This window comes from Misgurnus anguillicaudatus, chromosome 14 (assembly GCF_027580225.2).
Source record: "Misgurnus anguillicaudatus chromosome 14, ASM2758022v2, whole genome shotgun sequence".
Taxonomy (NCBI): domain Eukaryota; kingdom Metazoa; phylum Chordata; class Actinopteri; order Cypriniformes; family Cobitidae; genus Misgurnus; species Misgurnus anguillicaudatus.
In genome coordinates, this window is record NC_073350.2 from 25,641,229 (window position 1) to 25,660,808 (window position 19,580).

Here is a 19,580-nt window from a genome sequence, read left to right on the forward strand (position 1 = left end):
CCGTTTAGCGCGGCGCCGTAGATGCGCTTCCGCCTCATTCGCGCATCTGGTTTGCGCAAATGGTGTAAATTGAGCGTTGCCGCGGGAGTTGAAAAATTTGAACTTTGGCGGAAAAACGCACAGTGTTAACCAATCAGGAGCTTGCTCTAGTAGTGACGAGAATACAGGAAGTGAGCGGAGTCGCAGAAGCCCCTCCCATGACGTGATTTTCCGCATTAATGGCTCGATGACTAGAATTTCACATGCGACTTTTACGTGCGAATGAAGCGAGTAAACTCAAAATGTTAAAGTGGCAAACTAGACAGGGTACCACAAATTTGACGCCTCAAACGTGGCTGGTGTGAACTTAGCTTAGCGCTTTGGTTGCTATGATACTTCTGCTTGTTTATCATTCGTTGAACGATGCGCCGGTTGGTTGTTGTAATATTTGACCCGCCCCTCCTCCACTGTGATTGGACAGGCACATGAAAAGTGACATTTACGAGATAAGCATTTCACCCAAATTTGAACATTTTTCAACTCTGGGTGCTCAACGCGCGAACTGCCCCCCCACCAAAAAACCCAACTGCTGTCGTTTTTCATTAGAAACAATTGAAGACATACGTCGGCGTAAACGCCTTGGTGTACACGCCCCCTTAGAATACATAAAATGTTCTGCAATTTGTATGAAAAAAGCACATTCGGCTAAATGTTGATTTATCCTCTACAGAACAAGGTCAAACATGTTTAAATCAACACAAGCGTGAATAAATGACAAAATTTCCATTTTGGGGGGAGGGTGAAGTTGCCCATTAAATAGCTGCCTGAAGAGTGTCGGAAAATTCTAGTTTTAAAAAAGCACTGAGACAAACAGCCGTCCAGAAAATCTATAATATATGCATGCGTTAGCACACATAGTATCCTTGTAGTTTGTACTCAAATACACACACGCACTCCCTCTCCACAGGCCTGGTGTAAAGATCTCCATGCTCTAATGATTGCTATTGATTCTGACTTTATATAGCTGTTGTTGGTTACCAGGGTAACTCGATGGCTCTGCCCCTGCAGTAGCACACTAAAGCCAGCAGCCACAACACATTCACAGTAACACAAAAAATGGCTAAAGGGGACACAAACACAATGAATGCAGGATACAATATCTCCTAAAGATGCGGGTGTAGAGGATAAAGTGTGTGATAGAGAGAGGGAGAGAGAGTAGGATGAGGGGCATCAGCTTTCCTTGTATACATACAAGTTAACTGCCGAGATCACAGGTCAGTGTCATCTCATCGATAAAAACACTTGGGATGGTAACAGAAAGATTACGGGTTTGGTTCTTTGTAGGAGTGGCCCATGAACTGCAGAGTTAGACCACCCATCACTGTTATGTCTTTGTGTGGGACATTTGACCCCAGATTATTGAAGGGAGAGTGAACCTGCAATTAGTGTACTCCTGTGTGCTGCTGTGAAAGATTTTTGCTGAATTACATCAGATTGAAATCTTAAATGTTGGTGTTTACAGGTTCGGTGGACATTGATTTCCAACTTCATTTCCCATTCACTTCAGTTCCTTCACTTTTCTTTAGCTTAGACAATGTAGGATCTTGAGATCCTTACATCTTAAGGATCTTGACTAGGTATGCGTTTATTAATGGATAAAACATTATTTTAGACAATATTTTCTTACAAAGGTTTTTTATATGTGACCCAGGACCACAAAACCAGTCTTAATTAAGTAGCGCAGGTTTAAAGATGATGTTCCATGAAGATAAATTTCCTACTCTATGGTCTCGTACACACTGCAAACTTTCGGGAGTGACAACTGCATTTTAATGCGGGAGTGAATCCCCTAAATGTTCTTTTCATGTCTGTACGGAACAAGACTCACTCCCGAAAATGTGATGATTGACACAGAGATAACCATAGCAACGTTCTGCCGCCCCGCGTGCTTATCACTCACAGCTTTGACCAAAATAATTTAACAGCGTTATGTTTTGCAATAAACCTTCATCTTGGCGTTGTGTATTGTACGCATTTGTGAAGCTGCACGCGCTCTTGCAGTGTTGCCAGGTCCTCATCTTTTTTGAACTCACATACCGTTTTAGCGCTTAACCGTTTATGGCTTTTGGCTCATGAAGCGATCAAGTTTTTGGTGTTATTAAAGTGTGAAGGTGCTGGTCCCAATATTTTGATCTTTGAGGGAAAGCATTTAGATTTATTTCGCTTTATTATTGGGTTTTTTTAGTGCAAGATCTGGCAACACTGGCAGCAACGCTCGTGCCTCTGTCATTTTCTGCACCGCACATACAAAAGACTTTTTCCCCTTATAGGAATTTATTTGTTCAGAAGAAAGACCTGTCATGTACATGATGCACATTTAAACTCTTTATTAACTAATAGTTGTTCAGTTGGGTTATGTACACACTATGCAGAGTTTCTGTAAATGCGGTTGTCACTACCTGCATTTTGCGGGAGTTAATGCGGTTGTACAATGCTGTTGTCAGTCCCGTAAATTACTGAACTGTATGTGTACAAAACAGGATTAAGCAATAAAAGGTGAAGTGACAACCGAATTAATATGCAATGTGTACGGGACCATATATTTAGACTTTGGATGCAGTTGCTAAGGACTTTACTGGACAACTTTAAAAGTGATTATCTGGCCAAATATTGTCCCATCCTGACAAACCACACATTAATGGAAAGTTTATTTATTCAACTTTCAAATGATGTATACATCTCAATTTATACGACCCTGGCTTTGTGGTCCAAGGTCACATATATTGATCAAATTTGTGGTGTTGACAGATTTTGGAACTGCATTGCAAATGGTAGCATCAACTATGAGGTTGATGTTAAAAACAAATTTAAATCATATTTTTTGTTAACAAAAACTATTTGTTAAAAGTACATTGGATAGGTTGTTTTAAAATAGCAAAATAATTGTACACATAGCATCAGTATTGAGTTGTGTGTATGCTTACCAGACAGGCTGTGGACACAATGATAGAGAGATATATTGATTGGGCAAATGCATGGTCTTTTATTGATGTCTTAAAAATTCATAGTTTAACTATATGTAGTATGTTTTACCTTATATTCATTATTATGACAGGCTTTTTGGAGTAGCCTGGAATTCATTGTTCTGCTCCAGGACATATACAGTAGATGAGATTGGGGTGATAGGTAATGCAGCAAGATGGGAACAAATTTAGAGATCAAGATTCTTAACCATGATTTATTAGTAGTAGTAAATCTATGGCAAATAATGAAATCCATTGTTGTTGTCAGCTAGAATTGTATGGATTTACTGAAGTATTTTCAGATTATTGCAGTACATATTAACTGCTTAGATAAAGATAAAAAACACCAAGTCTATAATATAAATGTATTAAGAGGCACAATAATGGTTGTGTTTTTTTAAATGCTAATTTAAAGCTTATGTAAACATGATGTTGATCAGATCTATTGTATATTTTTTTAATATATCTGTCACAGATGTTTGTGGAAGGAATGTAATAGTCACAGTTGTCAATAGACAAAGCCTCTAGAGATCCCACAAGTCAAACTTTAATCCATGAGTCAATCCGTTTGTATGACAAGATTTCATTTGTTGAAGTCAAACAAAAAAACAGGTTTTTAGAAATACCTACCAGGACTCGCTTGACAAAATGTATTTCGGCTTCCATCATTTTAACTACTGACAGACACCCACTGCTCTCTGTCAGTCCACGGTGTGTGTGTTTTAATTAACTCTCCAATCGGGCTCTATTTCTAGTAACTGGGACATGCTTGTGGTCACTGTGCTTCAGGCATCCAGCGAATTATGGCAGTAAAAAAGTAGTCGTGTTAATTACAGCTATACTCCTACATGAAGACACATGCCCTGATTTAATTTATCTTTAGTGCTTTAATAGCACTCATAGCCGAGTGTTCTAGCTCAATTGTTGGAGCTTTGTGTTAGTAGCGCAGAAGGTCGTGGGATCGATCCCAGGGAACACACATGAAATGTATACTTTGTAATTTATTATAAGTTGCTTTGGATGAAGACATTTGCCATATACATAAATGAAGAGTTTGGTTCCAAAAAATGATAAACGCATAAGAAAAATAGTTACTCCCAAAAACAGTATTGTATCAGGTCAGTATTAAAAAGTCAATTCTCCATTTACGCAAAATCCGATTTCCGCCATGCACTGAAAAAAAAGTATTCATTCAATTTACTCAATTTTTTTAAGGTAAGTGGTTGCAATCAGTTTATTTAAGCTACATTTAAAGGAACAGTATGTAAGAAATTTATATCAATTAATTATAAAATGTCCCTGATATGTCACTAGACATTAAGAAATCATTTTCATTTCAAATACTTATAACACTGACAACAGTGGTATGGCCAGGATATTGTCATTTAAAAAGTGGAGTTGCAGCCCTCAACTGATGTTTATGTTGTCATTTTGTGTATTGGCCACTAGCTGTGTGATTGCAGTACCAGTTTTAGCCACAAGTTTTGTGATTGCAATACCAGTTTTGGCCAGAATCCTACATACTGTTCCTTTAAACAACAAAAAAAAAATTAGAAAGGCAAAACAAAACAAAAAACTTTTGTTTAAATGTAGCTTAAATAAATTGATTGCAACCACTTACCTTAAAAAAAATGAGTAAATTTAATGAATCATTTTTTTCAGTGTGTCATTCTGTCATTTTTCTCCCTTTTTCCCAAACCACGACAAACGCCAGTCCTCCTTCTCTGCAGATTGCAATAAATCCGTTTAACCAATCACAGTGCACCATTCCGCGCATTGTAAACAATAATGGTGGCACTTTGAATACACACAGAATCCAAATTTTCTCATCTACTTTGTACTTTGTGGTCAACAAACAAAACAATAACATAATCATACTTTTGGTGGCATTGATAAACCTGTGGTGGTTTTCTGGTACGGGAAGAAACGTAAGCCTTTAAAATCAAATAATTTACAGCAATGACAGTGATCTTAATATGACAGAGAAAGTGTTTTGATTAATGACATTATTAGCTACGTTTACATGGACACATTTTGCCTCCATCGGATTAAAATCCTTCCGATTAATAAATCCTATCATAGCGTTTACATGAACACTTAATAATGTGGTCGGATTGGTGGTGCGTGTTTATATGACACAAGATTTACATCAGATTTGATCATTTGACATGCGCACATTGCACAAATATTTCACGCTGTTTCAAGATTTGCTTTGTGCTTCGCTGATTATAAAGCAGCAGCAAAAACACCCATTCACGTGTGCCCAAAAAGCGTATTTTACTTCACGCGGTGCTGCAGAGACCGTTCGCGAGAGCGAGTCCAAACACACACGTTTGTGGATCAGAGAATAAATCATGGACTGACCGGACAACGCTGTCTTGTATCACTTTATGGGGAATTGGAAGGATAATAGGAACAAGAAAAGATGCTATGTGATTTAAGTTTGTAACAGAAAATATAAAAGTGGTGTTATATTTCGAGAAGTCCTTGTTCTTTTTATAGCTTCATTCTCTTTGCCAACTTCTGTAGACAATGTTCATTAATGAAAAGGTCCTCTGTTTAAAGCAAAACGTACAGTAGCAATATTGTAAACTGGTGACACAGCTATCACGTTTAACATCATCCTCCTGAAGCCTAGAGACACAAATGAGCCTATTTGAGGAAAATAGGGTTTCACAGAGGCACAACCAAGTTCCCAAATTGATGATCTGGTTCCACATAAAGTAGTCCAAGTGTAAACTTAGGCTTATTCTGTGTAAGTCATGATTCAAGGGTGACTCATAACACGGTCCACACCTGTGTGTGAGGTTGGTTAATGGATTGTTGATTATTTTTAGAAGATTTGAGCTTTGCCTGATGTTGCGCTGTAAGCTGTTTTTATTTCCTGTATGCTTAAAGATCATTTCACAGACTCACTGTTTTTAGGTACTTAAAGGAACAGTATGTAGGATTGTGGCCGAAACTGGTATTGCAATCACAAAACTTGTGGCTAAAACTGGTACTGCAATCATACAACTGGTGGCCAATACACAAAAATGACAACATAAACATCAGTTGAGGGCTGCAAGTCCACATTTTAAATGACAATATCCTGGCCAAACCACTGTTGTCAGTGATATAAGTATTTGAAATGAAAATGATTTCTTAATGTCTAGTGACATATCAGGGACATTTTATGATTTATTGATATAAATTTCTTACATACTGTTCCTTTAAACAAAAATAGTGTTGTAGGTTTAAATTGAACTTTGGGGGAGACGTGATGTTTGAGCTAATATTAATTGATATAAATAATAATTATTATTATTTATCAAATTTTCATTTATTTAAGATACAGTATGTATCTTCCTGTCGCTCAGTTGGTAGAGCATTGTGTTAGCAATGCAAAGATCAGAGGTTCGATTCAAAGTGAACATACATTATATACAGATAAAAAATATATAAAATAAATGCACTGTAAGTCACTTTGGATAAAAGCCAAATGCCAATAAATGTACATTTAACAAATGTGCTTGAGGCTCATAGATGAAAGTTAATGAGATTATGCCTAGATAAAACAAGCAAAGTGCGGTTGATGGTTTAACATGTCAGACATATCCTCCATAGCTTCTGAAATACTTTTTATATTGGTAATAGTTACGAAAATACAGTTTAATAGGGTAGCAGACACATACTCGTTTTTTTAGTGTTCTCACGAGTCATGGAATTTCTGGAATATCATGGAATTTTAAAAAGTCTTTTCGTGACATTGAAAGTCATGGAATATCAGGGATTTTGTTTGTTACTTTAACTTTTATCAAAATGTAATTAACTTGTGACGTAAGCAATACCATTTCCGGTAAGCACATTTTTATAAACACACTGTGTACACTACATTATACTGGAGATAGGTCATGGAAATTCAGCTTTTTGGTTAGTGAAAATCAAGGAAAAGTCAGGGAATTTGACATGGGAACCTTGCTTGTTTTCTGCCACCGGGGTTATTGCGTGTCGCAGAGGATTGTTTAGCACAGATAGACCTTATCAACAAACGCACTGTAGTCTTAAGTTATCAATACCTCTCATTGATCTCATTTTCCCTCTGACACAAGCATTTTTCCTGCTTCTCTAAATGAGAAGAGAATTGAGGAGTTTTTTTATCATTATCGGGAGGGTGGGTTGTGCGAGCTCTGATGCCCCCTCCCCTGAGTCCTAAAATTTCCCTCGAGACAGTTTAGAAGTTGCGGTGCTGAGGCTGCAAGCTCTTAGCCTCTCTTATCAGTGCCCGGCCTTGCTGACGTACACACACAGACGTGTGCGCGTGTATGCAGGTGTGCCCCACCGGTTTGCTGTAGATCTCCCAGATTGCATTGGGCCATTGACATTCCATCAAATCCCATCAGCACTTGCTTCACTTTGGCTGGCGCTCAGAGAGCTCGGCTTAGACCGGGAGCCAAACTGTTACAACGGTCTCTGTGGACCGCACGGCTCATCTTTGCATAAAAACATGGTTCTGTTAGCTACACAATGGTACTGACATGGATAAATTAATATTATTGTAAGAAATACCGGATATTTGCTGTTACTAATGGACAATATTTTCAAGTATTACCATAGGTACCGTTTCAAACGTGTTAAACATGCAATTACCGCATGAATGCTTCTTAAAAAAAAAAAAACGTTAATATGTTTGAGTCAAATAATGCTGACGTGTGCTCTGTAGGCTTGCTGTGGCGGGTTTGCTATGTGGCATATTGTACATTTGCTGTTGCTCTACATAAGGGAGGGGGAAAGAGTCAATACAGATGCTCTATAAAACAGAAAGAACACTCAGTGCTTGATCACAGTAATGTAATGCGTGCAGAGTCTGGGAATGAATGTGAATGTGTACAACAGTTATGCTGGGTATAGGTATGGGAAATATCCAGTGATCAGATCAAAATATGAAACATCATATAAACAGCATATAAAACATTACATGTAAAATATCAATCAATGGGTACCGAGGAAATATTAATTCTATTGAAACAACCCAGCATTTTGTGTTGAAATAATGAAACAAACCATAATTTTTTTGTGCATATTGATATTTATGCCTTGCTTTAGCATTTTGGCCAAGATTCAAAGTGTTTAATGCTAGGAATATATGACAAGGCTAATTCACATTTATCCAACAAACTAAAACCAATATCTACAGTAATTTAGAATGAACAAGTTTGTTGAATCAGTGTGAATTAGCTCATAGAAGTACAGTTTTAAAGAAATCAAGGCATTTTTTACTGTTTAAAAGAATAGTTCACCCAAATGCCATTCTAGGTGTATATGACTTTTTTCTTCAGCCGAACATATTAAGACTTGTATTAAATAATATCCTGGCTCTTCCCAGCCTTGTAAAGACACCGAATAGCAGCTGCGTGTTTGAAGCCTATTCAACATCAGAAAAAGGAATCCATACGACTCCGGTGGGTTAATATACAGCGGAAAAAATAAGTATTTGACACATCAGCATTTTTATCAGTTAGGGGATTTCTAAGTGGGCTATTGACACAAAATTTCCACCAGATGTAGCCATCAAGCCAAATATTGAATTTATACAAAGAAATCAGAACATTTAAGTATACAAGTTGAATCATAATAAATAAAGTGAAATGACACAGCGAATAAGTATTGAACACACTTTATTTAATACTTTGGCCCAAGGAACCTTCAAGATTTAAAGACCACTTGTGTGGAAGAATGGGCCAGAATCACTCCTGAGCAATGCAGACGACTGGTCTCTCCATATAACAGGCGTCTAGAAGCTGTAATCACCAACAAAAGGCTTTTCTACAAAGTATTAAATAAAGTGTGTTCAATACTTATTCCCTGGGTAATTTCACTTTATTTATTATGACTCAACTTGTGTACTTAAATGTTCTGATTTCTTTGTATGAATTTAATTTAGCGTGATGGCTACAGCTGGTGGAAATTTTGTGTCAATAGTCCACTTAGAAATCCCCTTACTGATAAAAAAGTGTCAAATACTTATTTTCCCTGCTGTATGTCTTTTAAAGCAAAACAATATGTTTGTGAAAGAAAACAGTTCATATATTGAGCTTATTTAGAGATCGATAAGTCACATTTAAATAAAAGCAACACTGTAAGTTGTGTATAATCTAAAATAATGGCACACCGGCTCCTAGTCGGTACGTAAGAGTATATTTTGTTCTCCCGCAATAATCAATGATCCTCTTACATACCTGTACTATTTTATTAAAGAACAATTATAGTAAATCATTTAAATTAACCAATATATTAATATCTTACCAGCTATATTTTCTTAAAAATATTCTTAATAAAGCATTTAATAAAATAACAATTTTAGTGTAAATTTTTGAAAGTCATACTGTATTTTTTTTATCGATAATCATTTTTATTCAAAAAGGTATTGACTCTTCTTTTTAAAAATATTTATACACCTCTATTAATGCTCATAATAACAGGTAGTAGTCATGAAAATATATCACGTCTCATACTTAATGGTAGAATAGAAAGTGCTTTTAAAACCACTTTATGTGAGATTTTTGTAATAAAATATCCCAAGTTGTGGAGTTGTATACTTACATTATCCCAAAAGTTCCCAAGGATTTGTAAATCCAGAGAAATTCCTATTTTAAATAATGGCTTGTCCCTTATTTCCCTTGTAATTTTTTCCTTTTAGTGACTTAATATCCACGCTATTCTCAGCATCTAACACGCAGCCTTGCAGCTAATTCATTACGATGGCATCAAATAAAAGCATTAATTCATTACCTCATCCATGAACAACTCCCATTTTTTCACTCTTCTTCATAGCGTTATTAAACTTCGCCTTTTTATTGTGATATTGTGAAAAAGGGACCTCTATGAGTGATATTCCTACATATTGTGCCCTTAAATTTTTTCTATAGTCACGAATTTGGGAAATTTTAAACACACATACATAATTATCGCTATTTTAACATGAATTGCCAACATATCAGCCAGGCTCAGCAGTGATGTAAATATGCGTGCAAATGTGTGCGCTCTCCTCAAAATGAATGCAGTGTTAAATTATGCATAGCATGCTCACATGCTTATAGTATGTAATGCGATGGCATAATTGCAGTCTGTTGTTGAGAGTAAGTCAGCTGACATCAATCTACTTCCTGAAGCCCACTCGCAAACAAGCTGGAAAAAATCTACTGCATCTCTCCGCCCTCGGTTCTGACACCTCTCTGCAGATCCCGTTTCCTCCCCCTTTCTCTCGTTTCTCTCACTAGGGGCTCTCTCCTCGTCGGTTTCTTCGCTGTTGATGTTCTTTCCTCCCTTTATGTTCTCTCTCTCTTACTCTGCAGAAATGCTGAGGCGGCATAAGCACTCTGACTGAATTAAGATTGTATGATTGATGCGCAGCACTCTCGAACCAGAGCGAGAGAATGCGATGGAAGCCTGAACACAGCGGGGAAAGAGGAGAGGCTAAAAGGGGAGGATAAAAGATAAGATGAGGAGAAGAAGAGACGACAGGAGAGAATGCAACCGAAAAGCTTTTTAGTACAGTCAGACTGAGAGAATGATGCAGATGTCAGGGAGTGAAAAAGCCAGAGAAAGATAGGAAGATGACGCTATGAAGAGATGATAAAGAAAGATGGAGGAATGAGCAAGAGCGAGTGAAAGCGAAAGATGTCAAAATGATTGACAGACTGTAAATATGAAAATAGATTGAAGGCCGCTCTGGCCAAAATGATGAGCGGACGTCTGTGGAAAGTAGCTGTAAAACCTCTTGTATACATACAAACACACCCCATACTCTTGTATAGATCACACATAAAATTAAGACTTTGTTTTTATTTCAAAGCTACTTGGTGGTTATAATTACACTATAAAAAAAATGCTTCGTCAAAAAGAGACAAACTCAACCTGTTAGGTTGTAGATTAATTTACTGTATGTTGGGTTGTTTTAACCCATTGTTGGGTCACATATAAAACTGTTCTGGGTTAATTTAACCCAACTGCTAGGTTCATAGTTTTTTGACCCAACGTCAAAAATGTTTTAAATAAAAAAGTGAATATTTTCCTAAATTTTCTCCCCATGTCTCCCTCTAGTGTAAGAAGCGATATAATAATATTTTGCATAAAAAGAAAACAATACTGAATAATTGTAATTGGTTTATATGCAGTGGCGGCTCGTGACTGCTCATCCAAGGGGGCGCAAATATGGCATCAAAATATGTGTTTGGAGTGTCATGTGGGTTGCTTGTGTTTTCAAAATATGCGTGTGTTGCGTCATGTGAACCATGCATTACATGTTTTGTCAAAATAAGTGCCTGCTGCATACGCGTCAAAACCGTTAATGATAAAAGAGACGCTCACGTTTACAAAATACATGCAAGACACTCCCGTAAGAGTAAACTCTGATTATGCATGAGATTGTGCGAGTATAAACTTTTAGACTTATTTTGACAAGACACGTGATCACTCGACGCGCAGAACAGATATTTTGAAATTACGACCCACACACGATGGGCTACATATATGTTGTGATGAACTTCGCATTGAGCGCCCTCGAAAAAAGAAGTCACCGGCCGCCACTGTTTATATGTTTATTATGGTCTTTTCAAATTACTCACAATGTGTTGAATAACAAAGATTCTGCTGCTGCTGACTGTCTGGAAGAAGCGCCACATTCACGTGATAAGCTTGATGTGTTGCATTAGAAATTCAAATATTAACTTAAAAATGCTACATTAAAAGGTAAACCGCAAATTCTTGGTCTTTTTCATGTACATTTGCACAAAGACCCGTTAACATGACAACATAATATAATATATATTTTCATATGATATATCAGGCCACTTCTTCAGTTCATCCTCCCACTGGGTTATACATAGTATGTGTAAATATTTACCATAAATGCTTTTAATCATGTTTTGTGCGTGCTCCCATTGAAACAGAAGTCTTGCACACAAAAAAGGAAATACATCACATCACTTCTGTGTTCGAATATAAGGTGGATAGTTTGGGACAAAACAGAGGTTTTACTACTACATTTAAACATCCATATAAGTATCGAGTGAGGGTTTAAATAGATAAGGGAGACTAAAAAGGGTGACAGCTAGCACCGGTCTCCCTTATACAGTATATACTGTAAATGTCAACTCACAGGCACATACAGCATAAATCTCACTTCACATCCTGTTACAGCCACCACAATAAACCTGTTAACTAACAGTTAACATTTATGTAAGACATGCTGAAAAACACAGAAAATGAGAGAAAAATTAGCCAGTGTGAGAAAAAAAGACTAAAGATGTAAAAAAAAATTGAATTGAGCCTGTTAGGAAGAGAAATGAAATACAGGGACTTGTATGTTACATTGAGTGCATTCACGGTACATGCACACAGATTATGCTTAATAAACTGTAATGTATGGGGTCATGCAAACACGTAAAACGGTTCTCTTTTATAGGAGAAAGCTCATAAATGGCGTAAGCAAAAACTGATCGGCACAAGTAGTTTTTGCTCATTACCCCGATTTCGCGTGGCATATGAACACCTTAACCGGTTTTTCTCATGTGCGCATGTCTCTGCGTGAGAAAGATAAATGTCATACGCAGAAGTAAACACAAAGTAATGCATAAAAGTCTCCGCTCGACTAAAACAGTTGGCAGAGAAACTGCGAAAATAAAAGCTCATGTTACATTTACAGGTTCTGCAAACATGAGAAAAGATACAACAGACAGATTTCATGTCAGCTTTTTGAACAACTATATGTACTATAGGTGGTGACATCACTGCCTCTGAGAAAATTGACAAATCTCCAAATCCCTTGTTAAAGGTGCAGTGTGTAAAGTTTAGCGGCATCTAGTGGTGAGGTTGCGAATTGCAACCAACGGCTCAGTCCACCGCTTACCCCTCGCTTTTGAAACGCATAGAAAAGCTACGGTAGCTGCCACTGGAAAAACATGTCATCGTCGGAGACAACTTAGACTGCATCCGAAAACTCTAAATTGTTGCCTTCTGCGGCAGCATTCCAAGGTAGGAAGGCATCAAGGCATGTCCGAATCCAATGTTAGGTTTACTTCCTGACTCCTGAGATCTTGTCCCACAATTCTATGCGTGTGCACGCATGGGAAATGTGATTGGTCGAGCCTGGTCGAGTTCGAAAAAATTAAATGGCGGCCAAGAAAGCAGCTGGGGCACAAATTTAGTGTAAATAAATGTATATTTTCACTTTGTACACCTTTTAATTGCATTTCTAGCAAGAAATTAGTATTGTAGTTTTCAATTGTGATTAGTTATCACAAAGGCGCTCTCTGTTTATATTTCAAACACGCTTTGTTTATATTTCAAATACGCTGCTTTTGAAGTGTGTCCAAAAGCGTTTCTCTTAGCTGCCTTCATGCTTACGAAGTCATTGCCTCATGAGACAGCGAGGCAACAAGTCAGCTGCCTAAGTTTTCGGACAAAGCCTCAGTAAAAAAGTTTGTCTGTTAAGGGCTTCTGTAGAAACATGGCGGCACAAAATGGCGACTTCCACGTAAGGGGACCCTCTGTGTATTTAGATAAAAACTGCTCATTCTAAGGTAATAAAAGCATAATGGTTCATTATGAAAGTTCTTTATACACCCCTGATAATAGTTTTGTATATATTTAGCATTTCTGTCAAGAGATCCTTCTAAAAATTACACACTGCACCTTTAACGCAGTTTTCTGCGTAGCCGGTTTGCATGTAAACGCATGAAATTTAAATATGCAGATTTTTTGTTATCCGCTTCTTATAGGTATAAATACATTTTACTTTCTTTAAGAGGCTGTTTACACCTGGTATTAAGATGCGTTTCATTGATAAAACTGAAGCTTCTGTTCTCCGCCTCTTTTATTTGTTTCATTTTGCGAGCCCGTACATATATATAAATGTACAAAATGATGTGCAGCATGTTTATTAACAACACAAGCAGCACACTCTGACCTTATATTAGTTTGCGTCAGTTTAAACCGGTCGTTTTTTCTGCTCGGGTTTAAAATACAGAAGCGGTCGAAAGTGTACAAAAGATACAGTTTAAAATACCAGGTGTAAACGTGAATGTGTCTCTCTCGTCCATTGGTGATCCGATCGATCAAAACGCATTTTAATACCAGGTATAAACAGCCTCTAAAATGAGATCAATTCAGTTACCCTCTAAGGCGACTACATAATTTCAACAAGTAGTGGATATATTATAGTCATGCAGATCACGGCTGTAGTGAGGGACGGCTTGAATTTGTGGTTGAAACTCTGTACGTGTAGAGGTTTCCCTACATTTATATCAATATCAGAGAGTATCACACAAACACAGCTTCAGTCAGCACAGATCAATGTGATCAGCTGTAGTAAACTGATATGTTTTAAGGTGGAAAGCGTGTTACTATTTCTCTTAAGGCAGCAACATGTACTGTACTGCATGTTCGTATATTCATTCATACATTATTTTTGAATAATGTGCTTTGTTGCACTATTGGGCTGCTATGCAGATTTCTGAACCAGAAATCATCGACAGTCAGTGACCAGCATAGATGGAGTTTACTGTAGATGCTGATGTCCAGCATTACAGTTATGGCAATTCGTACTGTAAATACAATTAACCATAATCGATGTAATGTGTAACCGATATCAATAATATTTGGAACGATTAATAGTCATTTGAAACATTTTATTGCCATCAATCAAAATTTCATACAACTTTATTCAGTCTTGAATACATGATTTCGATATATTGGAGGGGACTCTTTATAAAGGCATGTTGGTGTTGAATGTAATGTTCCTCTGGCTGCAGATTCAGGATCTTTCTGCATATTGCATCAGTGAAACAGCTCTCATGTGTGCACTGCTAGCAACCAGCAGTCTGCTTAGTGGCCAACGCTGGCTAACCGCAATGAAAACCATTAAAGGGATCCATGATGGAGAAAGAGAGCGATCGAGATGCTGTTAGTGTAGGAGAGAGAGAGAGAGAAGCGTGTGCGAACACAACGAAGAAGTATGTGTGATCCTGTTGGACCTCCAGAAACCCAGAGGATTTGAACTAAAAATAATAAATTAAAGCAAGAGGGTGAAGAAAAAATGGGCAATGAGAAAAGGAGCAGACTCCTGAATCTGTCATGTTTCTATTTTTAGTGTAGCGTATAGAACAGGAGGGGGAATTCATATCTGAAGGCTTTTTAGCATGATGGATCACAAGCGCTCGATTCAGGTCTCTCTGCAAGGAAAACAAGGGAGGAGAGGAAGATGCAAAAGATGTAGACAGGAAGGTGCGTGGCACGCCAAAGAAACAGGGGGAGGTAGGCAGCGAACTTGGATGCATTAAAACATGCACGCGCAGATCTCCACCGTTGGCGAGAGCTCTTGCTGAGTCTCGCGTATTCTTTCATTTATTGTGATGGGAGAGAAAGTGTTGTTTGTTTTATTTCATTTGAAATGTGCTCGTCTCATCAGCTCCGTTTCCCCCTAAAGCACACTGTCAGCTCAAATCTGGAGTGCGGTGAGCGCTCAAAACAGAAGAAACCCAACACGCCTGTGTGCATTAAACACATGCAATCACCAGCCTGGGCTTGTAGTTCTTGTCACTACTAACAAAGTGCCGTCAACTTAAAGGTCAGCTTTACTACAGTATGTAGCGCATGCACAGCTCTCAGGGGATTTGGTTTTTGGTTTAAACATGTGCACAGGGGGAGGGCATACATTTTTGTTGAGAACCAACATGAGCCTAAAGGACCGTGGCATTGCAACAAAGTTAAGTCTAACTTGGTAGTGATATAAGTGGATCTCCTCTGGTTTGCTACTGCTCTCCTTTTTGTCTTATAATAATGCAATAGACAGTTTTAGTTGTGAGCAGTCAAGCATCAATACGCTGATGCTTGATAATGCAGTGTGTGCGTAGGGTGAGAAAAGAGTGTGAGCTCATGGGCGAGAGAAGATAATGGGAAGGTTGTAAAGAGGGTGAACTGAGGGTCATTGAGGTCAGGGCATGTACAATGCCTATGTGGGTGATTCTCACAAAATCCAGACTTAGAAGGTGTCCAGCATCAGATTTTTTTTTAAAAGCCCTTGAAGACAATTTTTTTTGCACATTTAAGATTAAGGTCTGAACTTGCTATAATCATTATTTTTAGAGTATTTAAATATTTCCTACAGAATTATTTAAATTTTTTAGATTATCATGATAAAAAAATTATCATTACCGCAACATGATATTACATTAAATATATGCATTTACAAACTCATGTTTCGGTAATGAGAACTAAAAAGTTGTCTAGGTACTATGACAAACAAAATTTCAATTTTTCTCTGGAGAGAAATAATAAGAACTGCTTACCCGGTAGCCATCTTGAGTGTCACGGTCAATTATGTCCCTTCCAACAATTTTTTTTAAATGTTAGTTCCTTGAGGGTTTAAACAATGATTGAAAATTGTGGAGGATGAAAATTATTTTCTTGGACACATTTATTATATTCCTTATTATTATCTCTACATTTTTCAATGATCACCAAATACCACATGCTTATTTACTGTAAATGTTTATAGTATAACATGCACTGAAGCTTTTAATTTTTTAGATTTTTTAATTATAAATATTTCCATGTCAAACAACCCAAATCCAGTCATGGACATGTTGCGGTAATGAAAATTTTCCCGTTAGATGTGGAAAAAACAACTAAATTGGTTTGTTTGATGTCATTTGAAATCATGTGCAAAATAGTATGTGAAGAGATGTTTGTAATTGTATGCTTCATATTTTGATACTCTTACTTTGCATTTACTTTTTTTATCAAAATGTTTCATGACACCTCATAAGTCTAATTTCGCGAGAATCACCCATGTGTGTGCCTCATATATTGTATACTTTAGGGAGAACATTTGCAGCTTCCCCAAAACTGTACACAGTCACTGATGGCTGGCTGATCATGACATTGACTAAATAGTAAAATAATTTGTTTTTCTAAAAAACCTACTATAATTCGATATTGAAAAAATAGGCCTTGTACCAAAAATGACTTTAAAACCTCTTACAGTTTATATCTTTGGCTGTACTGGGTCCTTGCATAGGCTTTTTAATTAAAGCAAAAGATATTGAAAGAAAAGAAACTGGCACCATCACTACCTCTTATTAGTCTAATACATGTTTAAACTGCTGAAAGAGCAACGCAGTAGACTGTCTCAGTCACTGGCCAACTCTCTCTTTCCCATCTCTCTTTTCTTTCTCTGTATTTAAATACATTTACGTTCTTCTGCCCCATTCTTCTTCTCGTCTCCATTGCCCTTGTTGTCTCTCTCCATCTCCCACTCTATCTGAGCCTTAAAATTGAGCTGTGAATTATTAAGGGCACATTATGAGCTGCAGACAGCTTTACCACTTCAACTCAATATTATTTTTCAGGATTGTACCATCAGCGTCGTGCCGCCGCACTGTTAGCAGGTAGAAAGCCCAACACACACATCCATACTAAGATTGAGACAGAACTAGTGAGAAAAAGAGGAGGAAGGCTGTGTTTGCTTTAAGGATAATACACTGTAAGGTTTCTGCATAGCACTCTGCAGCATCTCCTTGCTTGGCCTCTGCCGTGAAAGGTTTGCGCTAATGCTCCAGATTTCGTTCCCCAGAACAACCGTTCTGCGCATGCTCACTTCAGTTCTTGAGTGGTTGCCATGGATACCTCTTTTAGTCTCCCAGCATGCATTGTAACTGCTAGCCGTGTGTTAGCCCAGAGCTAGCTGTTTGTTTCAGTGAATGTTGAATAAATAAGGAGGTGGGAGTGTGTTCGAGGAATGAGTCTTTCATGATGTGACCTCTCAAAAGCATATCAGCTAGTTTTCCTAAGAGGATGGTGTTTGCAAACTCTGCAGTTCAAAAATTTCTGAATTGACTTCCACAGAACTAGGGTCACATGCTGATAGACAGAGAGGCGGATTCAGTGCAGATTCATTTTGATTTCTATTATGTTATTTATAAGAATCCCACAATTTTAAAGTAAGTTTGGTCTAAAATGTCAGGCCATTTCTTTGCAGATGTCACTTGGTTTGATATTTGATATCTAATGCTTTGGTATGTCTCAAAATATATCTCATATCAATAAATATCTCTAATACTTTAGTCATTAACTTTTATTTATCATCATTATGAATGTGAATGCTGTTATAAAAAGTTAAGGTTTAAGTTAAAGTGTCTAGTTCAGTGGATTTCAACCCAGCAAGCAATTTTTGTGTTTAAAAGATGTTTAATAGCTGTCCAAATAAATCCCAGTAGCCAATTAGGTCCGTGAAAATTTAATAGATGTGTAATAGGGCTGTCACAATGATTAAATAATTATCTCATCGCAATTGTTTGACCTCATCGCAATGTTTTCAGATCACCGCAATGATTGCACATCTCTCAAAAAAACACAAGGGGGAGCTGCAGGAATTTTCAGTTTTTGAACTGTATATTTATTAAATAATTACTTTAAATATGTGTTATGTGTATTAATATTTACTGCCAGGTAAACCTTGCATAGATTTCATTTAAATAATCACAACAATGTGTGGAAAATATTTCATGAACAAAAAATGTATGAAAATTAAATGTCACAGCAATAAAACAGGCAATTAATCGCCATAACGGAGCAATTAATCGCCAGCCAAATTTCATAACCGTGACAGCCCTGACGTGTAACCATAGCCCAAAAATAAATAAATAAATGAAACCAAACAACTTGTAATCACTGTTGAATTTGCTTACATTTGGCAAAAACAACATGTAACCAAATTCAAGTTTATTTTGGCTAGAAATGGGTTCCTCATAGCCGCCGGACTATGGCTACATTTCATAAACGGACATTTCAACCTCTCCTACAATATCGTGCATATCTGCCTTCAAGAGCCTACGTAAGCCAATCATCGGCGGCGCTAGTGGTGACGCGGACTGGTTCTTCGTGTTGGAGGGAGGAGTTGTTGCAGTAGGTGTCTGATGACGTCAAGTACCGGGAGAGTGATTTGAAATTAGACCTCTACGTGTGATTTCTCAACTCGATCTCGCGGTACGTTGACATCATCCACCTGTCGGTTCTTGCAGCGCAGCATGAAGTCGAACATGCGTAAAATTGCTGACCTCCGATCACTCGTCTCTGCTCCTCGACATAATGGAGCAGCTGTATTTGCAACTACAAACACACGAAACGAGTTTGCACGAACATAAATGTGATCATGGAAGCGTTCAGAGTAGCAGTCACATGTAAACATAGGCCGCACTTTTGACGTAGGTGTGAGCTCTGGCGCATACTGTGACGTTGGCCGTCTAAACATCCGTTTGTTTCAGTTTACAAGCAAGCGTGCAAACAAAGGTTTTCCAAATATCCACTTTGGCCAGAGTTTTTAGAAAGAATCGGTTTCAGAGGCAAAATCTACGTGTAAACAAGGGGTGCCAACGAAGATAAATGTCTCAGTTTTTCAAAATAACCATGTACGTGTAAACGTAGCCTATATCAGGTCACTGGGAATCTTTTTGGCTTCAAGCCATCCCAAAGTCCATAATATTTGAAGGCCTCTCCATTTCAGAAAATAATACGCTGGATTTACTTTAAAATATAGTG

At 37.5% G+C, this 19,580-nt stretch overlaps 1 protein-coding gene across 5 annotated transcripts in view; it reads left to right on the forward strand.

Annotated features, from left to right (window-relative positions):
* The window catches only part of cacna1ab (calcium channel, voltage-dependent, P/Q type, alpha 1A subunit, b), a 190,250-nt gene that overhangs the window by 65,872 nt on the left and 104,798 nt on the right, over positions 1-19,580 (forward strand). The gene's annotated exons all lie outside the window — the stretch shown is intronic.